The sequence below is a fragment of the Lacerta agilis genome, chromosome 8 (assembly GCF_009819535.1).
Source record: "Lacerta agilis isolate rLacAgi1 chromosome 8, rLacAgi1.pri, whole genome shotgun sequence".
NCBI classification, from domain to species: Eukaryota; Metazoa; Chordata; class Lepidosauria; order Squamata; family Lacertidae; genus Lacerta; species Lacerta agilis.
The window spans coordinates 38,166,490-38,187,408 of NC_046319.1; the positions used below are offsets into that span (position 1 = coordinate 38,166,490).

Genomic DNA, 20,919 nt, shown 5'->3' on the forward strand with positions numbered 1-20,919 from the left:
CAGAAACAGCTGCTCTGCCCTTTTCTTCTGCTTTATTGCTGGCAGCTGAATGGCAGCACAGCCTCCATTGGTGCAAGGCCTTGCGCACAAGGTGACTTGACTTGCATGCAAAAGCGAAGGACACTTGCAGAGCCCGGCAGCACCTGTCTGAGGCCAAAGAGGGTCTCCTCTAGTCCAGCATCCTGTTCTCACAGGAATGCTCCAATGGGGTGCCTGCAAGCAGCACATGAGCACCAAGGGACTCTTAGTCTGTGATGTTACGACTGTGGGATTGGCTCAAATACATGTGCCAGTCTTGGGCACTGGACAACCATGTGCGGAAAGATGGGCAGGCCCCCAAATGCAAACATCTGGACATGGGGCCTCAGAGGGGCATATAATGTGTTTTATTGCCTGTTGACTTTTTTGGGGGGGTCATTTGGGGCCTCCCCTAAAGCCATCCTCTTTTCCAGGATTAGCCAACATAGTAACCTCCAGATGTTGGGTGACAGCTGTTGAAAAGCCAGCTGGGTTACACAAGGGAAGCCACAACCACCTTGATGTTTGATGCTCAAAGGAGGGTCCCATAGTGACAGACATGATTTTCATGCAAAAGGTCCCAGGTTCAATCTCCAGCATCTCTGGTTGAAACCATCAGGTAGGAGGAGATGGGAAAGGCTTCCTTCTGGTTTACTCTGGGGTGCCTTGAACAATGGTCAGGGGTGCCAAGGGCAACATTGACCTCTGTCCCTCTTCCCTCCCTTCTCTGATGCCCTCTTGCATCTCTGGCTCCCAAAGGCTTGCATGGCTGTTTATTGCAGGGGCCCTGGCTACAAGCTCCCCAAGCAAATGGTGCCTCTAGGGCTGGCCAGGGGAAGCTTCTCAGGCACCTGCAGGGCATTGTGAGGAGGCACCTCTCTTTGGGGCGGGGGGGGGGGCAGATCAGAGACCGGGAGGCAGCTGTGGCTGCCCAGAAGACTCCCGAGGAGAGGAGGCTAAGGGAACACTCCACAAGGAAAGGTGTTTGAAAAAAGGTGAGGGGCTGCCAGCTCTGCAGGCAAGGGGTGATATAACTGGGCTCCTGAGCCCCACAGGGGTGCCACAGAAAGAATGTAGTTGATCAAAGGAGCTGTGGACTCAAAAAGGTTGAAAACCTCTGGTGTAGACCAAAAGATGTAAGGCCTGATTCAGCAGACCACAGCTTCTTGTGCTCATATGTCACATCTACACTATGCACTTAAAGCTCTTACACCAGAGTCATGTATTCCTCCAAAATATCCTTGGAATGGCAGCTACTCTGGGTCTTGTAAGAGCCCTCAGCTCCCTTAACAAGCTATGGTTCCCAGGGGATGCCATAGCTGTTGAAGTGGCATATGAGTGTATGGAATGTATGGCATGGATTTGACCACAGGCACATGCATTTACATCATGCAGCCAGCTGAGGGCTTTTGTCTGAGCGAAGCAGTCCTGCCCACTGCATCGAAAGGCCTGCTTTTTGAGATATAAGTAACCCTTCTCAAATGTATTTATTCTCTTTTGCTAAAGGCTCCTGTTATCAATCTTGTGAGAGTCTCTGGCTTAGGCTCCTGACTGGCCCAGAAATAGCACAAAGCAGGGTCTTGAGGAGGCACTCAACAATGTGTAGATACTGTACGGTGAAATCTCAGAAGCCAAAGAGATTGCCAAGTAAGATTTCTGGTTGTCAGTGGGTTGGGTCTGCCCACACTTTTTCAGCTTAACTTTGCAATCTTAAGGACTAGCACCTTAAAACAAGAAATAAATAAGGATGCTCAGGATGCTAAATTTTGCAGCCGAAATTGCACTGTGAGGTCACATGTTGTGATGATGATAAAATATATGCAACTTGAACCCACAGCTATTTGGAAAGTACTTCATGCTTCCTCTTAGCAAGGGTACCACAGCTGAAGGGGAAAGGCTATAGCTCAGTGGTACAGCATCTGCCTTTCATGCAGAAGGCTCCAGATTCAGTCCATGGCATCTTCAGGTGGGACTGCGAATGTCCCTAGCCTAAAACCCTGTAGAGCTGCTGCCAACCAGTGTAGCCAGTACTGACCTAGATAGAGCAATGGTCCAAATCAGTAAGAGAACTTCCTATGGACATTTGCAGTGGGCGTTAACTGCTTCATTTGCCCTTACTACAGGCTCAGCATTTGAGCGGGAGTAATTTGGTGCTAATTCCTCAGCTGACATTAACTTTAAGTGTAAAGCAAAGGTGCCAAAACAGCTTAGATCGGTTATTTCCAAGTGTATTCTCCGCAAAGTTGGATTTTCTTTCAGCTCTCATTTTGAAGCTCGGTGGGAGGGGGAACCTATGTGGGGCTGTCAAAATCTCTAGCTAGGCAACTGGGCTGATGGACAAGTACTCCACCAAGAGATCTAACCTTGGCCACTTTCCTTCCTGCTGCTTCTACTCCCAGCTTGGGAACCAAAATGTTGCAGAAGGGGTTGCCTGAGGTCACTGGCCACTGCCTCTTTGATCTGCCCATTTTATCAGCCCTGTCCATCAACCAGGACCGAGCCTGATGCAGCCTTGACAGCCTTAAAACACACACACACACACACACACACACAGTTTCACACTTGGCTAAGCAAAATAAATCCCAGCCCGACTTAGAGGGACCTTTTACTCTCCCTCTCTGCCAGCCAACAATGTGCCACTTATATGCCATTTGGAGCCACAACGGGCAAGCCTGTTTACTGCTGCTGAAATTTGCAAAGGTACCTTGCCAAGATAAAACAACCAACAAAACCAGAGTTAGTTACATTATCACAGTTGGGTTCACTCAGCCACATAAAGAAGGCCTTTTGGAAGGATTCTTTTTGTTTTTTTTAAAAAAGTCTTCTCGTGGGGATTCAATAAAACTTGCAACATTAGCATTGCTGGGGCCTAGGCTGACGGTTGCATTTCTGCAGGCAGCCAGAAGACATAAATGCTTGGCTTCCAACTCAAGCAGTTGATTCCATGAACGGGTAAGTGGAGGGTATGTGGAATAGAAACACAGGGAAAGATGGCAACATAGGGCAGGATCTGAGTGATGATGCATGCTCCTGGCTGCCTCACCGCAAAAATGATGTTGTAGAGTTGGGAAAGATTTGGAAAAGGGCAACACAGATTATTAAGGGGATGGAGCGACTCCTCTACAAAGGAAGGCCGCAGCATTTGGGACTTTTTAGTTTAGAGAAAAGGGAAGTGAGAGGCGACATGATGGAATGGTATAAAATTATGCATGGCATGCAGAAAGTGGATAGAGAAAACTTTTTCTCCCTCTCCCATAACACTAGAACTCTGGGGCACCCAATGAAGCTGAATGTTGGAAGACACCCAACAGACAGAAGAAAGGGCTTCTTCACACTGCACATAGCTAAACAATGAAACTTAGTCCCACAGGAGGCAGTGATGGCCAACAAATTGGAAGGCTTTCAAAGAGGATTAGACAAATCCATGGAAGAGAGGGCTATCGACTGGCTGCTAGCCATGGTGACTATGCTCTGCTTCCACAGCCAGAGGCTGTAATGTAATGTAATGCTGAATACTAGTTGCTGGAAACCACAGGAGGGGATAGGACTCTTGAGCTCGTGCCCTGCCTGCCGGTTGCCTAGTTGCCATCCCCTTGATCATTTCGAGTTGCCCTTTTCTGAACAATTTTCCACTCTGACAACTGCACCAGACTTAAGACACCTGCCACTCTGGAAGCTGAAAAAGAAGCCTGGTAGCTGGGTGGATAAACCTGACACCCATCGATTATTCTGAAAGTATTCCCCATTGATTCCAACAATGGCACTTTTAGAATGATTCTAAAACATTCCCCATAGATTCAAGGAGGGGCTTGAATCAGCCAGCATGCTGAGGAGGGAGATGGCAGGAGGCTTCAGCCATCCAGGTGAAAAGGTGCTCAGTGCCTTTTCAGCAGAGAAAAAACAGATCCCACGCGGCAGAAAAGTAGCCACTGAAATCAAAGCTGCCTCTGAGTGCCTCTTTGACTTCCTCCACCAACTTATTAGTTTTAAGCAATTTCCCCAAGGGGGGGGGAAGGAAGGGAGGGAGGGTTAATAATGAAGCAAACCCTTATATTTTGTGCATTGCAAGTATACAGAAGACTATTTGAGTGCCTCATCAAGATTTTAATTATATCCAGGCAGGTTAAACTGAAGCTTGGCTATGGTTGTGGGGGGGGGGGGAAATCACTTGTGAAATGGTTATTCCACCACAAATACACTCAATTGTTGTTGTTGTTGGTGGTGGTGTGTGTGTTTTTAAATCAGTCTATCCTTTAACAGGCCCTGAATGGGGTTTTCTATTTTTTGATGGGCCCTAGAAGGAGAAATATACGGGTGAGAGACGCAAGGGGATTATTCCAGTTTGCTGGGGGATTAAAAAAGAAAGAAATGCAGAACATTTGCTTTAAAAAGTCAAACAGCCCCTTCCCCTCCCACAGCCACTACTTGTCAACTGGCCATACCTTGGAAAACTTCCGTCACTCAGCTACTGCTTGGTCTCGGCTTAACTTCCCATGAAATATGAATTTCTTGGCTGCAAGAAAAGTGAAAAATATGTCAGGAATTTTTGTTTGGCTTGGCTGCCATGGCCGCCACAGATCACAAGCTCATTCAAGCACCTCGCCAGAGCTGGACGTGAAAGGCGCGTTCTCCTCCGGCTGTGCTGTTGGACGTGCGGGGAATGGGTGCTCCCGGGAGACTAATGTACAGATGTGCTCGGCTGCCGGCTCTGAGTGATTCAGCTTAGCTGGCTTCTCAGCACACACTCCACAGGGCAGTTCAGAGGTGCTGGCTGCCCATTCTCCCTTAAATCTGACAGTGGCTGCCATTTCAGAGCATCTGTCTTCAGCACAGGCAAGGGAGACCTGGAGACCTTACAGTACAGTACTGATTGATTCCCAGAGCCACTTCCAAAGTCTTTAGAGCGAAATCAGGGCAGCCTTGGCTGTCCCAGCTCAGAGAGAGGGATGTCCTTCACAGGCAAAGCTGTCAATTTCAGATTCAGTCTTTATGAAAATCTGTCAGGTTTTTTTTAGTGTGCATTTCTCCTAATTTACACATTTTTGTATGCGATTTTAACTAGTGTATACATCTTTTCCAATCACCTCTTGCATTTTTTATATCTTATATGCACTTTTATACACCCTTTCCTCTAATATTATATGTATTTTGGTTCACTTTTTTGGAGGAAGGGTTTGCAGAACTGCATTACAAAATTCAGAGAAGGAATTTCAGAGGATGGGTGACTTTTGAGACTGAGCATGTATGCCAGTCTTTGCTCCTCACACTTAATGCCTCTCCTGGTTCTGGTAGACAGGGGGAAGGGAGCTTCTCACAGCAGGAGGGAGAGACAGCTGTGCCTCTTCACCACACTGAGTCATCTCCCCCCACTCTACTACTTCAGTTTCTGCCTCTGATTTTGGACTTCTCTCTGCCACAGACTCTCCCCACTCACTAAGTCCTGTTACCACTTCAGCTTCTAAGACCTCCTCCTCCCAGTCTGCTCTCTCTTCTCCCTCTGACCACTCATCGTCGTCCCACCACCAATTCCTAGGCTCAGAGCCATCTTCCCTTGGGGGTTCCCCAGCTCATTCCCCCAACTATTCGTCTGCATCCAACCAGCCTGTGGCAGTCATCTAGTCCAACGTTGTGCAGTGCTGGAACCACAGCTGAAAAATCCCTGGCAGATGGTTCTGTCTAAAAACCTCCAATTAAGGAGTGTCCTCCACCTTTTGAGTAAGTCTGTTCTGCTGCCAAACAGCTTTTGCTGTCAGAAAGTTCCTCCTAATGTTTAGGAACTTCACATCTACTTTTTTTGACAGTGGGGAGGAGGAAGGTGGGATAGATGTGAGCAAATGAGTCACATACGTTGGGACTCAACGATAAATTAAGTAGCAGCTTAATTCGCCTCCTCGATACAGTCATCTGCTCTTTAATCACAAACACACATCTCTCTTGTTAGGTATGTCTTGAACTTTAGATCAATTCATTTGGCTCAGGGCAATTATGAAAGGGTTTGTAGCGCACAGATCATTTTTCAGGGCTCTCGGCTTGAAGACTTTCTGCCAGCATTAAATTAATTCCTTTATTTATTTCAGAACCCCAAACCATAAAGAACTGTGTGCAAACAATTACATTTGGTACGAATGACACCACCCAACCGCTGCAGGTTTCGATATCGTACAGAAATTGTCTAGAGGCGCAGGATTGACTGCAGCTCCTTTGAGGGACTGTAATAAAGACTGAGTTATTTTGACATTTATTTAAGAAATATTTATCTCTCATTTTGCTTCTAAATGTTGCCATTCGCTAAGGAATTATCTGTTACCTAAGTATGCTGATAAATCTTCTAAGGTAAAAGTATATCTCAGATGCTGCCAGGAAAGGTACATTTAAGAATGCTTCCTAAATTATCAGCTGCATTTATCTTAATTACTTTGGTAAAAGTAGAATCTGGCATTAGGGTGAGTTAAATTGAATGGGCGCTTGTCTTTATCATATCACATATTTGAGATCATTTAAGGGAGATAAAAGGGACAGGACTTCGGTGGGGGTTGGGGGGGGACCTCCGGGTGGAGTTCAAGGGTGGGAAATAGCAAGGAGTGTGCTGGGAGGGGACCAGAGGGGCTGTGCTCAGTACCAGCTCAGGATATGCTCTGGTTCTTTTACCAAGGAGGTTCAAGTCCCTGCTCAGCCAAGAAATTCACATTGTATCTTTGAGGCAGTCACCATCCCTCTCAGGTTAACCTACCTCACAGGGTTGTTGTGAGGATAACATGGCCCCTACACCTGGGATCTATTATTTGAGCTTATGTCACTGTATTTTATACTTTTCAGATGCCATTAGAAGCCACTTTGGCACATAAGACGTAAAATAATAACTTATCGTACCGAGTTTCTCTTCAGTTATCGTTGTTGGAAAAGGCTAAACATGTGGGTAATCCCCCCCCCCCCGCCCGTAGTGGTTTCTTTTACAGTGGTACCTCTGGTTACATACTTAATTCATTCCGGAGGTCCGTTCTTAACCTGAAACTGTTCTTAACCTGAAGCACCACTTTAGCTAATGGGACCTCCCGCTGCGGCACCAGAGCACAATTTCTGTTCTTATCCTGAAGCAAAGTTCTTAACCTGAAGCGTTATTTCTGGGTTAGTGGAGTATGTAACCTGAAGCGCATGTAACCCGAGGTACCACTGTATTTTGCTTCAGGTGTGTTTTGTGTTACCAATTACACATTTAACTAGGGGATGCCACCCCTGCCTGCTCTGCTGGCCAGCCCCATCTACCTGCCAACCCCTTTGCCAAGCCCCCTTTCCCCACACCTGGTCAAACATTCCTTCCTTTATACCTGGCCACCTCTTCCCTCACAGCTCTTTCCACCCACCGCTCACATCTCGTCCCACCCTGCCCTTCACAGGTAACCCAAGACCCTCATCCTCTCACAGCTCACATCAACCTCCAACCCCCTTTAAAGGAGGGTGGCAGCTGCTTCAGAGAGCAGTCTCCCAAACTGCTCTCTGAAGCAACCCCCCCCCCCCATTAAACCATTCTATAGCCATGTTTCGGGACGTGGGTGGCGCTGTGGTCTAAACCACTGAGCCTAGGGCTTGCCAATCAGAAGGTCAGCTCCTCAAATCCCCATGACGGGGTGAGCTCCCGTTGTTCATTCCAAGCTCCTGCCCACATAGCAGTTCGAAAGCACGTCAAAGTGCAAGTAGATAAATAGGTATCGCTCTGGCAGGAAGGTAAACGGCATTTCCGTGCGCTGCTCTGGTTCACCAGAAGCGGCTTAGTCATGCTGGCCACATGACCCGGAAGCTGTATGCCGGCTCCCTCGGCCTATAGAGCGAGATGAGCGCCGCAACCTCAGAGTCATCTGTGACTGGACCTAACAGTCAGTGGTACCTTTACCTTTATAGCCATGTTTAAAGGAGGAGGAGCATCAGTGTGTCCAAAGTCCGTTTAAAGGGCCTAATCCAGCCCGCTGGTCAGTTTAATCCGGCCCCTGTGGCAGTTTATTTCCTGGGGTAAAATCCTAAAAAACCCTCAACAACTTCAACCTGTTGGTCAGCCCTCACGGCCCTTCACTTCATCAAATCTGGCCCTCTTTGAAAAAAGTTTGGACACTGCGAAGGGTCTCTCCCACATCTGTTAAAGAGCTTGCCTGGCCGGCCTGCCACCCGCCTGCCTGCTGTTCTGTCATCACACTGGAGTTGTCACAGCCGCCAACTGGCAGCCACACAAACAGCAGCATGACGGCAACATTACATTTTTATGTATACAAGAAGACAAATGGTTTTTTGTTTTTAAGGTCCCTTCTCCACCATAAAGTGCACTAGTGGGCTTTGGGCCAGTCACCCTCATTCTAACACAGGGTCACAGTGAGGATGAAACAATCCTTTGGATCTGTAGGCTGTGTCCAGCTAGATCTGCAGCACAAAGTAGATGTGCTACCACGAGACTACAGCCCTTCCCATCTAGGTCAGTACTGCCAGCACTGACTGGCAGCAACAGCCAGGATTTCAGATGGGAGTTTCTCTGCACTACTTTCATTCCTGAATTGCAGGGGGTTAGACTAGATGACCCTCAGGGTCCCTTCAAACTACAATTCTGTGATTCTTCCTGTAGATGCCAAGGATTGAATCAGAGACCTTCTGCATTCCAAGCAGATCCTCTGATACTAAGCTACGCCCATCCCAAGCTATGCCCATCATAATTATGCTCCTATAATTTTTGCCAATTTTGTAAGTGAGCTTTCTTTGTTTCTCTCTTCGAGAACTTGTTTCTATAAAGCACGATTAATGAGCATTTCAATTGTGGTTTCATTACCCCATTAATTATTCTGACCCAGAAATTTTGCTTAAAACATTATCAGCTTAAAATAAGGAAGGCGGAAATCAATTAATATGATTATAATTTAGTCTACAAAAGAAAAGTTGACTTTAAAAAAAACACATTTTAAACTGAATCAGCAGTTCCTGCAGAACCAGTCACTCTTTCATGCTCTCATCTCCCTTGCAGGGTTGTTGTGAGGATAAAATGAGAAGGGGGAAAGCCACATGCACCACCTTAAGCTCCTTGAAGGAAAAAGTGGTATAAGAAGGTACTGTAATAATAAAGAAGACTCAGAAAATTTGGCCGGGGGGGGGGGGGGAGAATAGCATTGCAATTGATACACATTTCCAGCAGATGGCACCAAAGCCAGCTGAATTGAATTTCCTGCTCTTAGTGCAAACTTCGAAAACCTATGAAATTTCACTAATCCGCTTTTTAGTCACTCAATTAGCAAATCAACTAATCAGAACTCCTCAATAAAAGTTTGAAATGAAGTTCCCACTATGGGAAATTGTGGAAAGAATTTTTCTATATCTATCTATCTATCTATCTATCTATGCATTTTCACTCACACACACACCCAGAGGAAGTGGGGGGGGGCAGATTGCAATGATCTCTGTGGTCTCAAGACATCCACCAAGGCATAGTCTCAAAAACACGTGGGAACATTTGGGCAAAGTGGAGAATGTATTCACCTTCCCTCCTCACATTGCCTCAATGGTCTGAAATGTGCTTTGCAAATATGATTTAGAAACCCACACAACTGGGATTTGCAGGCCTGTCATTCATGGAACAGCTGTTGGGCAGATGCTGCCTATCCTTGCTGGTTTCCTCTCCATCACAGGATGTTCCCTGCAGCAGCTGGTGATGGCATAGACACTCTTTTGGTGCAAAAGGTGCAATCCATGCGGTTAGCCACTATGCACAAGCAATAAGTCACAGCCTCTGCTGCACACACATGGCTAGCCCAAGACATTTTTGCTTCCTGAGGCAATGGAAGATGATGCTCCCTCCCATGGTACAAATGGTGTTTAATCTGACTTCGGTACAGGAGAGAGCGAGAGAGCATATTTCTGTCCTCCAGTAACTCTCTCTTTCCTTCAGCAACTCACCACCTCCACCCCCTTTGCACCTTCCATCTGACACAACCACTTTACTCTGCATAATGGTAGGGGTGGCCCCACAAAGGTCCTTTCAGTGGGAGTAAGTAATTTTAACCCCCCTCCCTGTGGAAATGGCCGTGGCTCAGTGGCAAAACACTTGCTTTTCAGGCAGAAGGTTCCAGGTTCAATCCTTGGCATCACTACACAGGGCTGGAAAAGAACCCCTGGAGATCTGCTGCCAGCCAGTGTCAACAATACTTAGCTGTATGGGCCACCAGTCTGACTCAGGGCAAAGCAGCTTCCTGTGTTAAAGGATAGTGATAAGAGTCTGATTTTCCTGCAAAAGGCCTCCAATTCAAGCTCAGCCCTGGACAGCAGCCGCCAGTCAGTGCAAACAGCACTGAGTTAAATGGGACAGTGGGCAAACACAATATAAGGCAGCTTGCTGTTGTAGCACACAGAGAAAAATCAGGTATCCAGAAGGAAGGCATAATAACTCCCCAACCACCAATAGCTTGTCCTCAGATTTTTTTTTCTTTCTAACCGCTTCTCCAGTTAGCATCCTCCTACTTCTTCTAATTTCTCCTGCATTTAGGCAAGCACAGCGCCAAGAGTGGAGGAACTCTGCAAGGAAGGAAAGCAGAGCCCCACACGAGGCCAGCGCACACGTCACAGCTGGAAGGAAAGCTCTTAATGACAACCGTTTCTGAAAGGAATGTGAGGCCAGCCTGCCTGGGCGCTGGTGGATTTATGGCTCCAGTGCCCCCACTTCACCCTCTCCATGAAAGAGCAGAGTGTGCGGAAAGGAATTTGCGCTCCAGGTGATGGGGAAGTGTGGAGGCAGGGACCCTGCAGATCAAGCCCCTCTGAATGGCCTCCGCACCTGACTGAAGCCCTTCTGCCCATGGGGTTGGAAGAAACTAGATTGCAGAAGATGTTTGAGCAGGTCTTCAGAATCTACCCCGCCCCCTGCCACCAAACAGCCGTCAGAGCAGATGACAGCAATGCACCTGGTGAAACGAGCTGGTGAAACCCATACTTTCTGGGCTTTATTTTGGGACTCCAATATGTCAGTGCTGAAAAGAGACATGAACAATATTTAGCCTAAGGGTGGGGGTCCTTTCTCAGCCTGAGCGACGCATTCCTTTCTTGGCAACCTTTTGAGTAGTGGTCAGGGTCAGAGGCAAGAGCAGGTGGACCAACAGATGTACACTTTCCCTTTGTACAGTTGTCTAGTTTCTTGTCTCTGTCTCTCCATCCTCCATCCAGCAGGGTCTTCTTATTAGGCCATTCCCTACTGTTGTGTTTGAGGCTTAACCCTCCCCCTCCTCCCCCCTCCTCCCCTGGCCGTGCTTCCTCCTCTATATGCAGATAGGGGGCAGGACAGAGCATGTGTATTATTTTTGCTGAGGCAGCCTCAAACTACCCCACACATGTTTACTTCCCATCAAGTCAGAGCTGGTGGGGCACACTGACACCAGCACAAGCCATGCACACTCCTTCATAATAGATCCAGCTGGACTTTGTTGAATTCCATATAAAGAACCAAGGTCTTTATCCAGACCAAGATAATTCCCAAACTGAGAGAAAAACAGAAAAAACCCACAGGGTTGCCATTTCATTTGGGCTGTCTAGATCTCATTTCATTTCATCTGGCTGACAGCGGTTGCCTCACACTGGTGGTCTCTGGCATACCGTGGCCCAAAGACCAAAGCGAGGAGAAATTCTGCCTAGACATTTCTGAGAAGTTTCAACTGAGACTCAGCTGAGTGGAGAATTTGGAGGAGAAGCAGAACACACCTAGTGGGTGTCAAGAGGCAGGAGTTCTCGTCTATATTCAAGGCTTTTGTTCGGTCTAAAACCTTAAGAAAACTGACCTAATTTACAATTCCTGGACTAAAATACAGATCAGAACAGTTACCCTTTAGTTTTCATACTCCTCTGTTCTTGCCTTTAAAACATAGCAAAATGTGTACAGTATATGAATAAAAATGGGTATTTTAAATTCAAATGCACACAAAAATGTATGTTGTAGGACAAAAATCCATCAAAAATTACACTTTTTTTTTTACTTGGTTTCCAATCAAAGAGTGATATGGAAACAGAAATGTGAGAATGTAGGAAAGTGTGTTATACTGGATCAGATTATTGGTGCATCTAGCTCAGTATTGTCTACACTGACTGGCAGAGGCTATCCAGGATTTGAAGCAGGGATCTCTCCCAGCCCTACCTAGAGATTGAACCAGGGACCTTCAGTGGATGCTCCTCCACCACACTGAGCTAAGCTCCTTCCCCAAGGAATGGAATCATGCACAAGCAAAACTGACATGGGCCAGGACAGAATGATCTGTCCATCTTTACTGTTCTTCATTCCAACTTGTACTGATGCTCTAAACAAGGGGTGGGAAGCCTGTGGTTCTCTAGATGTTATTAGATTACAACTCCCATCAGTGCAGTCAGTGGTCAGGGATGCTGGAAACTGGAGTCAAACAACATCTGGAGGGCCACTGGCCAACCACATCCCTGCTATAAACAAACTGGTTTGGCTATCTTTTCTTCTCATCAGCAGGAGTAAATGCTAGGAGTTCGCCAGTGATTCCCTGGCTCCTTCTCAAAAAGACAATCCCCAGCAATTCAAGACTGTTTTCTTTGCAGGAGGGCCATGGCACAATACAAAACTGGAAATGAAGTCATGCTCTGGATTCCAGCCTCTCCCTGCACCTTGCTATCTTCTCTCGCTTTGCGTGATCACTTTAGGCAGGGGATACCTCCAACAGGGTTTTGCACGAGGAAAGGAGGCCTGATGGATAACACCAATGACCCATCTAGTCCAACATCCTATTCTCAAAAGCACAGCAACACTCTTCCCTAGCAACTGGTATTCAGAAGCACACTGCCTCTGACAGTGGAGGGAGAACACAATCATTAGTAGTCATTCATAGCCTTATCCTCCATGAACAATCTTTTAAAGCTATGCAAGCGAGTGTCTGTCACTGTCTCTTGTGGAAGTGAGTTCCACAGTTTATATATGGTGTGGATGGAGAGGAATTCGCTCACCAGCCTTCAGCCACTGAAACAACAGTTTCTCTATTCCAGTGGTTCTAAAACATTTTTCTCTGGGCCACACTTTCAGAATAAAAAATGGCTTGCTCCACACTGATTTTTTAAAAAATTGATATGAAATACCTTGGGCAACAAAAAGAAACAACTCCTAGCAGTGCTTGATTTATAACATAGAACACAACTACTTTATAATATGATCATGAGGCATCCAGAAAGTATAAAACAATGCAAATACATAAGAACATGAATCATTCTCAAAATATGATATTGATTGTCCTTGAATCTTCATGCTACACTTCCCATCCTCTCTTGCCACAACAATGTGGTGCACCACACCCTTTGAGAATCACTGCTCCAGTCCTTCATTTCCTGTCCCTCCTCCCTGGACTCCGTTTTTTCCTTTTATGTTGTGTCTATTAGATTGTGACCAATGAATAAATAGCTTCTTGGCATGGTGTGCTGGTTTAGTCCACTGCTGGTGAAAAGTTCACCACTGGCATACTGGAATCCCTGACTATTCTTAGAGATGGCTTTAGAAGGGTATCAGGCAAATAAATGCATGGAGGAAAGCTGTGATGGCAAAATAGAACCTTCATGTTCAGAAGATGTATACCTCTGAATACAATTTGCCAGCAGGTAGCATCAGGAAAGGACTGCTGCCTTCATCAGTGGGGTCTTTGGGGGCTTCTAGTAGGTCAAGGAAGGAAACAGGAAGCTCAGTTCAACAGGGTAGCTCTTATGAAGGAAGGAACATAGTATTAGCCTGGCAAAGAGCAAACCCACCTCTAAGGCATGCTCTGGTCTCCTTGCCCCTCTCTTAGAAAGCTTGGACTTTGGAGAGTATGTGTGTGTGCAATTATGCTATCAGTCAGTGAGTGATCAGGCCTTTGCTACAGAAGACTCCCCAGTCTGGAGACTATTCCTCCTCCAGATCTCAATCTCGTTCCATTTTAACAGTTAAGAACTACCTGAAAGCTTTGTCTGTTTTCCAGGTGCTTTGACGTGATCCAGCAATGCTTTCCTTTTAGAGCATTTCCCCCTTAAAAAGGTTTCCCCCCCTGCTGTGCTGTTTTTATGTACAATATCCAGACCATCATCTGGCGTGAGAAGAGGGCACACTATATGCAACTCTCTCACACATGCACACACGCACACACACTATTCCAGCTCTGCAATTTGTCGAATTCTCTTTCCCCTTCTGCCAAAAATTAATACTGCACGGCCGGCTCAGCTGGGCAATATCTCCTGCTTAGCCATGAATGCTGCAGCCCCTGCCAAGTCCGTTGTGCAAACTTGATGGTTCCTACGTGGTCCCTCAAATCAGCAGCCCTGCCCACGTTGAGCTGAATCTCAGTCCAGTGTCCAAAACAAGCATGGAGTGTCAGGCTCTGTGCCATCCAGCCCTAACCCCCAAACTCTGACTCTGAACACCAGGCAGTGATGCCTTTCAGCAGCATCCCAGAAAAGGACACTGGAGGTTAACAGGAATGATTTCAATGTGCAGGGGAGGGGAATACATGCCAAAAATGGGGCTGGCAAATGTGGTGCTATGGGTGGGTTTAGGGGAACCAGCTCCAGGGTTTTTACAAATCCAGGGCCAGAGAAAAGTGGGCAGGATCATATTTTGTGCAAAAGCAGACCTAGGGCTAGATTCAGACCTTTAGAGGGCCTAAGCACTGAAAGGTTTATGGTGCCCCTGCCCTGGATATCATTAAAAATACAAACAATAAATAAAATAAAATTTTGTTCTTTGAAATGACGCAAAAGTTCCGAGTATGCTGAAAATGTGCAACACAGACAGGATCTGATTTCCTCATATTATTTCCCTCGTTGTTAGTGAGAGTCCCCCTCCCCCGTTTAGGTGGGGATAAGTAACAAAAAGAGAACAGAAAATGGGGGGGTTGTTGGGGGGTAAGGAAATCTAACGAAGTTTTGATTTTTCCCATAATCACTACTTTGATGCTTAAAAATAATAATCAAATGTCAAGTTCTTAAAAAAAAAAATCTCTTTTTTTGTGCCCTGCTTTGCTGGTTCCCTGCTTTGGCTCCTCAGTGAGTAACCCAGCAATGAGCAGACCCAAGCTGAAGGCAAAGCAGAATCAAGGGCAGAAGGTCTAGCAAAATGGGATCATTTTTCAGTTGATGTGCCACAATGTAAGGGTGTTTAGGACAGAAGTATGATGGAACTGCATCCAAAAACCGAAAGCCAGAAAGCAAAGGCAACTGGGCAAACATCAGGTGGCCAGTTTCAAGTTTCCAAATGAGTCAGCAAGGGTAGGTGCCCAAGGGCAATGGGGGCTTCTCTGGAGGGCACATACACATCCCTCTGAAACAGAAACACCAGCCTGCTCTCCAGCAACCTGCTTATTCTTCTTCTTCTTGGAAGTTGGGGCCATAGGTAGCCAAGTTAGCAACCCCCCCAGTCTTATTAGTGGTTATTAGGCCATGGAAAACCTATGCAGGCCAATGCCCATTGGGCATAGCATGACAGGAATCGGCTACAGACTGCAATTTGCTTGGCATCGAAACAAAGCCAATGAGCACATGGCACAAAAGTCACCTCTGTGCCTTCCAGCCGGTTCATAAGCCTACAAAAACTCAAGCAGCAACAACAAAAAAGCACACACAGACCATTCCTCCAACAGAAAATGTGACAGCAATTAAGCAGCCCTTCCTCCTCCCCTCCCCTTCCAAGGAAAGGATCCCTTCTCTCCCAGCCACTCGCCTTGTCCATCAATGAAATAAAGTGTGAATCGTAGATCTGTCTAGGAAAACATTTCTCGCGGCAAGTAAACACACACTTCATAAACTGCCCCGGCTGCCAGCAGCAGACCAGGCGAGCACAGACCCAGCCTTTCATAAAATCACTATCTCCCAACAATGGCACGCTACAGACCCAAAGATCCCGAGGAAGGGAAATGCTGGAGATGCCTGGGGTTTCTGAAAACAGGCCCCGTCCGCAAGAGAGGGCGATCGAATAAAACCGATATTCATCAGCCAGACAAGCCCGTTCTCTGTTTGGCTGGGTGGCTACTTTCTCTAGCAAATCAAAGTCCCCTCCCTTTGCAGCCTTGTGTATTTTTCTTCCATCGGTTCAAAAAATGAAAATGGAATATTTCAGAGGGCCTGGAGAAAGGGGGCTGTGAAAATATTTTCCTTGCGCTGCCACCACGCAAGCCAAAGAAGTATTTTCGGCACAATGATGACTCTCTCTATTCCGGCACGCCAAGCCTGACGTTAGATAATAAAGGGCAGGAGGCCTGTGAGCGCCAGGCGTTGTGTAAGGGCCACTGTTCGGGAGGCTGCAGTGCAGGTCAGCTTCTGCATTCCTCCTTTTGAAAAGCATAGTGTGGGGGGGGGGGAGAGGGAGGGAGAGCTGGCAGGGAGGAAGAATAGGAGAGGTCAATCTAGAAATGATTTAAAAGGCTGAATTAAAGCAACTCCAAGGAAAAATAGGTCCTGACCGTTGTCAGCAGCGATGCTCACACAATGTCATGACTCTTCCTGCCCTCCTTGCTGCATCTTCCCACTAAAGTCAAGTCCTCCTGACAAGTTGTGGCTGCTGCTTGTGGCTTCCACAAAAGGCCAAACAGTCAACCGCATCTACTAGTGGCTCCTCCTTGGGTCCTCATATCTCACCTAGAGGGGCAACAGGCTGGGCATTTGCTCCCCTGTAGGGGCTTTGCAGCTGGACATTCGAGCTCTAGATCAGAGAGCCAGCGGCAAAAGTGGGCGAAGCAACAAATGCAGATTTTTACTTCTGTACTCTTGGTTTGTTTCTACACAAACTCACACACAACCCTCTCTCTCCTCCAGCCAGGCAAGCAAGATGCATTTTCAGAGTGCAAGGACACATTCCAAAATGGCAAAAACACTCAGATTTGGGACAGACAGGAGAAAGTACTTCTTTGTGCAGCACAATGTTAAACCATGGAGTTTGATCCTATGGGAGGTAGTGATGGCCACCAATTGGATGGATTAGACAAATTAATGGAGGAGAGGGCTATTGATGGCTACTAGCTACAATGGCTATGCTCTGCCTCCCCAGTTGGAGGTTGCAATGCTTCTGAATACCAGTTGCTGGAAACCACATGAGGGGAGAGGGCTCTGGTGCTCAAATCTTACTTACTTGTGGTTGCCCACTGTGGCAACAGGATGCTAATTCCATTTCCATGGTCCACTGGCCTGGGAGGGGCAAGGGATGAGGCCTGGGAAGAGTTTTGAGGACCAGAAATTCACGAGATTTACTGCCCAACCTTAGGTACCCTTGTGCACACAGAGGTGCTTATCAGGGAATAAGCTCCATTGAACAGGGTGGCATTTGCTTCCAAGTGACCACAACTAGGCTTCCACCACATGTCTGCTAGTTGCCAGAGTGTTCTGTCTTTGCTCAGGGTGACATCCCTCTGTGAGGCCTCAGGGTGATCTCAGGACTATGGCACATTCCTGACCCTGCGCCACACGCCTCTGGGGTCATGTTCTGGACTGCTTCTTTGTTCTGAGGATGGAGGATTTTCTGCTGAAATGGCTCACCAAGTGCTCGTCTCCCGGCCGGTGGGTCTCTGTTACTTACAGGGAAGGGGATACTGGCACGGTGCAAAGACACTGAAAGGAGCAGCAGGTTGGCTCTGCTGGTGCATCTGCACTACACTGGCCTCCCTGGCCCCTCTCCCTGCTGATAAACAACAATGACCCACCTGCCAGGGAGCTAGTGTAGTGGCTCTGCCCCAATTGGCAAGCTGCTTCTGATTTTGTGTGCTGCTTTTCTCTACCACCCCCCCCTCCAACTCTCAGAATGGCTCCCCCATGCCTCCCCACTCAGATGGGCAGGCCAATAGGCTGGCCTTAAGTCCTGGTAACTGAAAGAATGCAATATAATTAGAGCCAGTGTGGTGTAGTGGTTGGAGTGTTGGTTTAGGAACTGGGAGACCAGGGTTCAAATCTCCACTTGGCTGTGATGCTCACTGGGTGACTTTAGGCCAGGCGCTGCCTCTCAGCCTAACCTACCTCACAGAGTTCCTGTGTAGGGGTTAAAATAGAAGGGGGTAACCATGTATGCCACCCTGAGCTCCTTGAAGAAAAAGGTGGTATATTAAATGAATGAATGAATGAATGAATGGTCATTGGGGGTCTCTACCCCCCCCACCTGATATCCTAGAAAATATGTGATATAATGATGCTTCTGAGCATGAGCAGAGTGCTTTCCTTCCTTCCACAACCACACTGGAGGAAGGGTTTCATGGCAGAGGGTTAATCCCTGACTCCTTTTGTTTTAGAACTCCAGCCTCACCAAAGAGGATCTCTATGTCCATTGTCCAGGCCTACTCAGGTACTGACAGCTGCTTGCTTGCCTTTACCACACAATGTCTGTATCATGCAAGAGCACGCATGTAGCCTGCCACCTATCATGTCTCAAATTTATAGATTTGCAGGGTCCTCAGGGCAGGGATCCGTCTTCTTGGGTTCTGTAAAGCACATTGATGGCACTATATAGATGACAATCAATCCTGGGACAGAAGGGCTGTGGCAGGCATTACCAATCTGCACTGGCAATACATAATAGCAAGCCCTCAAGAAGGGTCTTGATGGGATGGTGGTGGTCAGAGCCAGCTTCCACAAGTCCCTTCTTCCAACACTGTGACTATGGATGGATGAATCTGCCATTTCAGGTTTCTCGCAGTTTCTCGCAGTTTGAATCCTAAGTTTCATTCTCTCCATTTCCACATCAGTTTGTAGTAGTTGTTATTGGGTGTTTTTTTAGACAACATTTTGTACACATTTACACGTGCATTTCACTGACTAAAAACATTTTTGCAAGCTATTTCTCCTAGTACAATGCACATTTCTTGACTGGAGGACAGCATCACAAAAGTCGGAGAAGTGCAAATTTCAGAGGATAGCTGAGTTTCAGTTCATCAATTGGGTTCCAGAACTGCAAATTAGAGCAAACAAATCCCTCCTCCATGCTTAAGTGTGGCTCATGTCTGTGACACAACTGAAGCTGAACTCTACCAATGGGGTTAGAATTCCCTCTCTCTAAAAACTCATTTGCAGCAAAGAAAAGCTCAAGTCCTGAAATTCTGTGGCTGGCCGGATGAAGATTTAAAGGCGAATTTGCAAAGCTACCAGAATTGATACGGATCACCCTGGGAAGGATTCTGGCAACAGTCAGGGAGCAGAATCTGACCGACCAGGCTTCCTTTGGTTGCCATGGAGACTTCGTCACCAATCACTTCCCCACATGCTGCCAAGGCTGCCGCAAAGGAGATGTTTATGTCATTAGTTAATCGCCTGCCAGCTGTCAGGCTGAAGAATGGGAGGGGGGTTGTGTCTGAAAAATATCACTAGGCTGGGAGGAGGCATCGCTTTCCCCTCCTGATGCTTCCTGCCTGGGCAAAGTAACACGTAACCAAACTAGTCTCTGGGAAACCTGCCTCGACCCCTAAGTACCTCTTTGCTGTAAAAAAAAAAAAAAAAAAAAAAAAAAACAGCCCAAAATTTCTAGTAGCAAAGCAGAGTTGGGGGAAGGAGGCTGGGTGTCGTAATGATGTGTGGGGAGGTAAGGAGGGGGTGGTTTTTTATATTAAAAGTTAACTCTCCCGCTTCTGCTTTCTAGCCAAACTTTTGATTGTATATTGAATAAAGAGCAGCTCTCTCGGGTCCCAGTCTGCAGCCTTTCCCACTTGTTACTGTTTGACCCTTGAACCTGGGACCTTCTTCATAAGCTTTGGATCTCACAACATATGAACCTGCCTCATACCAAGTCAGGCCATTGTTCCATCTATCCCAGCATTGTCTACTCTGACAGGCAGAAGCTCTCCGGTGGTGTCAGGCAACAGGTCTTTTCCTCTCGGCTGAACCGGAGAGCCCGGGGATTGAACCCTGTGAAGAGGAATTGATTGTCAATCCTCTCTAGAAACTGTAGCTCTGAGAGGGGAATATAGGGGTCTCTTAACAATTCTCAAGACCTTAACAAACCACAACTCCCAGAATTCTTTGAGGAAGCTATGACTGTTTAAATTGGTATCATAGTATGTATGGGCAGCTGGCTTCAGGTACCAAGCCTGTTGGCAGACCAACTCTGTGCAACAAAGATGTCTACAGATGAGACATGAATGCTGACAACATCAACCCCGCCATGTAGGAATCCCTTGCAGCCAACTGCAGTACCTGGAGACAGACAGACAGGTCATATATCCACAGCGGTGACTAAGAGTCCAGAGAAATGGAACGCCATGCTGCAGGAGCTGTAACTCTCCAATGGCTTGACTTTAACCCTGATGGTGTACTCTTCCATTGTTTCTCAAGACAGACGAATGCCAGCAATGGTGTGAATGTGGCCTAAGTAAACAAAGTGAGCAAAACAAGCACAGGAAGGGCCCAAAATCTCTCTCTGCAGAAATAAAGTCTCCTCTTTACTTTCTAACTTCCTCAAACAAATGTGCAATATCTGAAACATACCTGAAATATTGTCTCACTCCTTCTATGCCCTGTCAAACTGTGCAGTGCAGCTGAGGTCCTCCTGCAGACACAGTATTTCAGACGGCCTATTCCACACAATGTAGGAATTGGGCCTTTATTGTGGCGACACCTACCCTCTGGAATTCCTTCCCCTTGAATATTAGACACATGCAATCTCTGCTGCTTTTTCAGAGCCTACTGAGAAGATCTTTGTCTTCTAAGGAAGGAAGGAAGGAAGGAAGGAAGGAAGGAAGGAAGGAAGGAAGGAATAATTTATTGGCCAAGTACATTTTCCAACATACTTGGAATTTTGATTCAGCTACATTGCAATGTAAACATACCTTATGCAAACACTGTTCCAATGACACAGCAAAGAAACCCCACCATAACTGACCTCCCCTTCCACTACACAACTACAAATTTAACAATTTAATGGCACAAGGGGGGAAAACTGTTCCTGTG

At 46.8% G+C, this 20,919-nt stretch overlaps 1 protein-coding gene across 2 annotated transcripts in view; it reads right to left on the bottom strand.

The window, feature by feature from the left end:
• ZNF469 (zinc finger protein 469) overlaps window positions 1–20,919 on the bottom strand; it is a 73,036-nt gene that overhangs the window by 15,044 nt on the left and 37,073 nt on the right. The window contains exon 2 of one of the 2 annotated variants that reach the window (XM_033157009.1): window positions 4,461–4,531. The exons of the other annotated variant lie outside the window; for it this stretch is intronic. The gene's annotated coding sequence lies outside the window, so the exon portion shown is untranslated. The remainder of the gene's footprint in view (window positions 1–4,460; window positions 4,532–20,919) is intronic. 2 annotated transcript variants of the gene reach the window in all.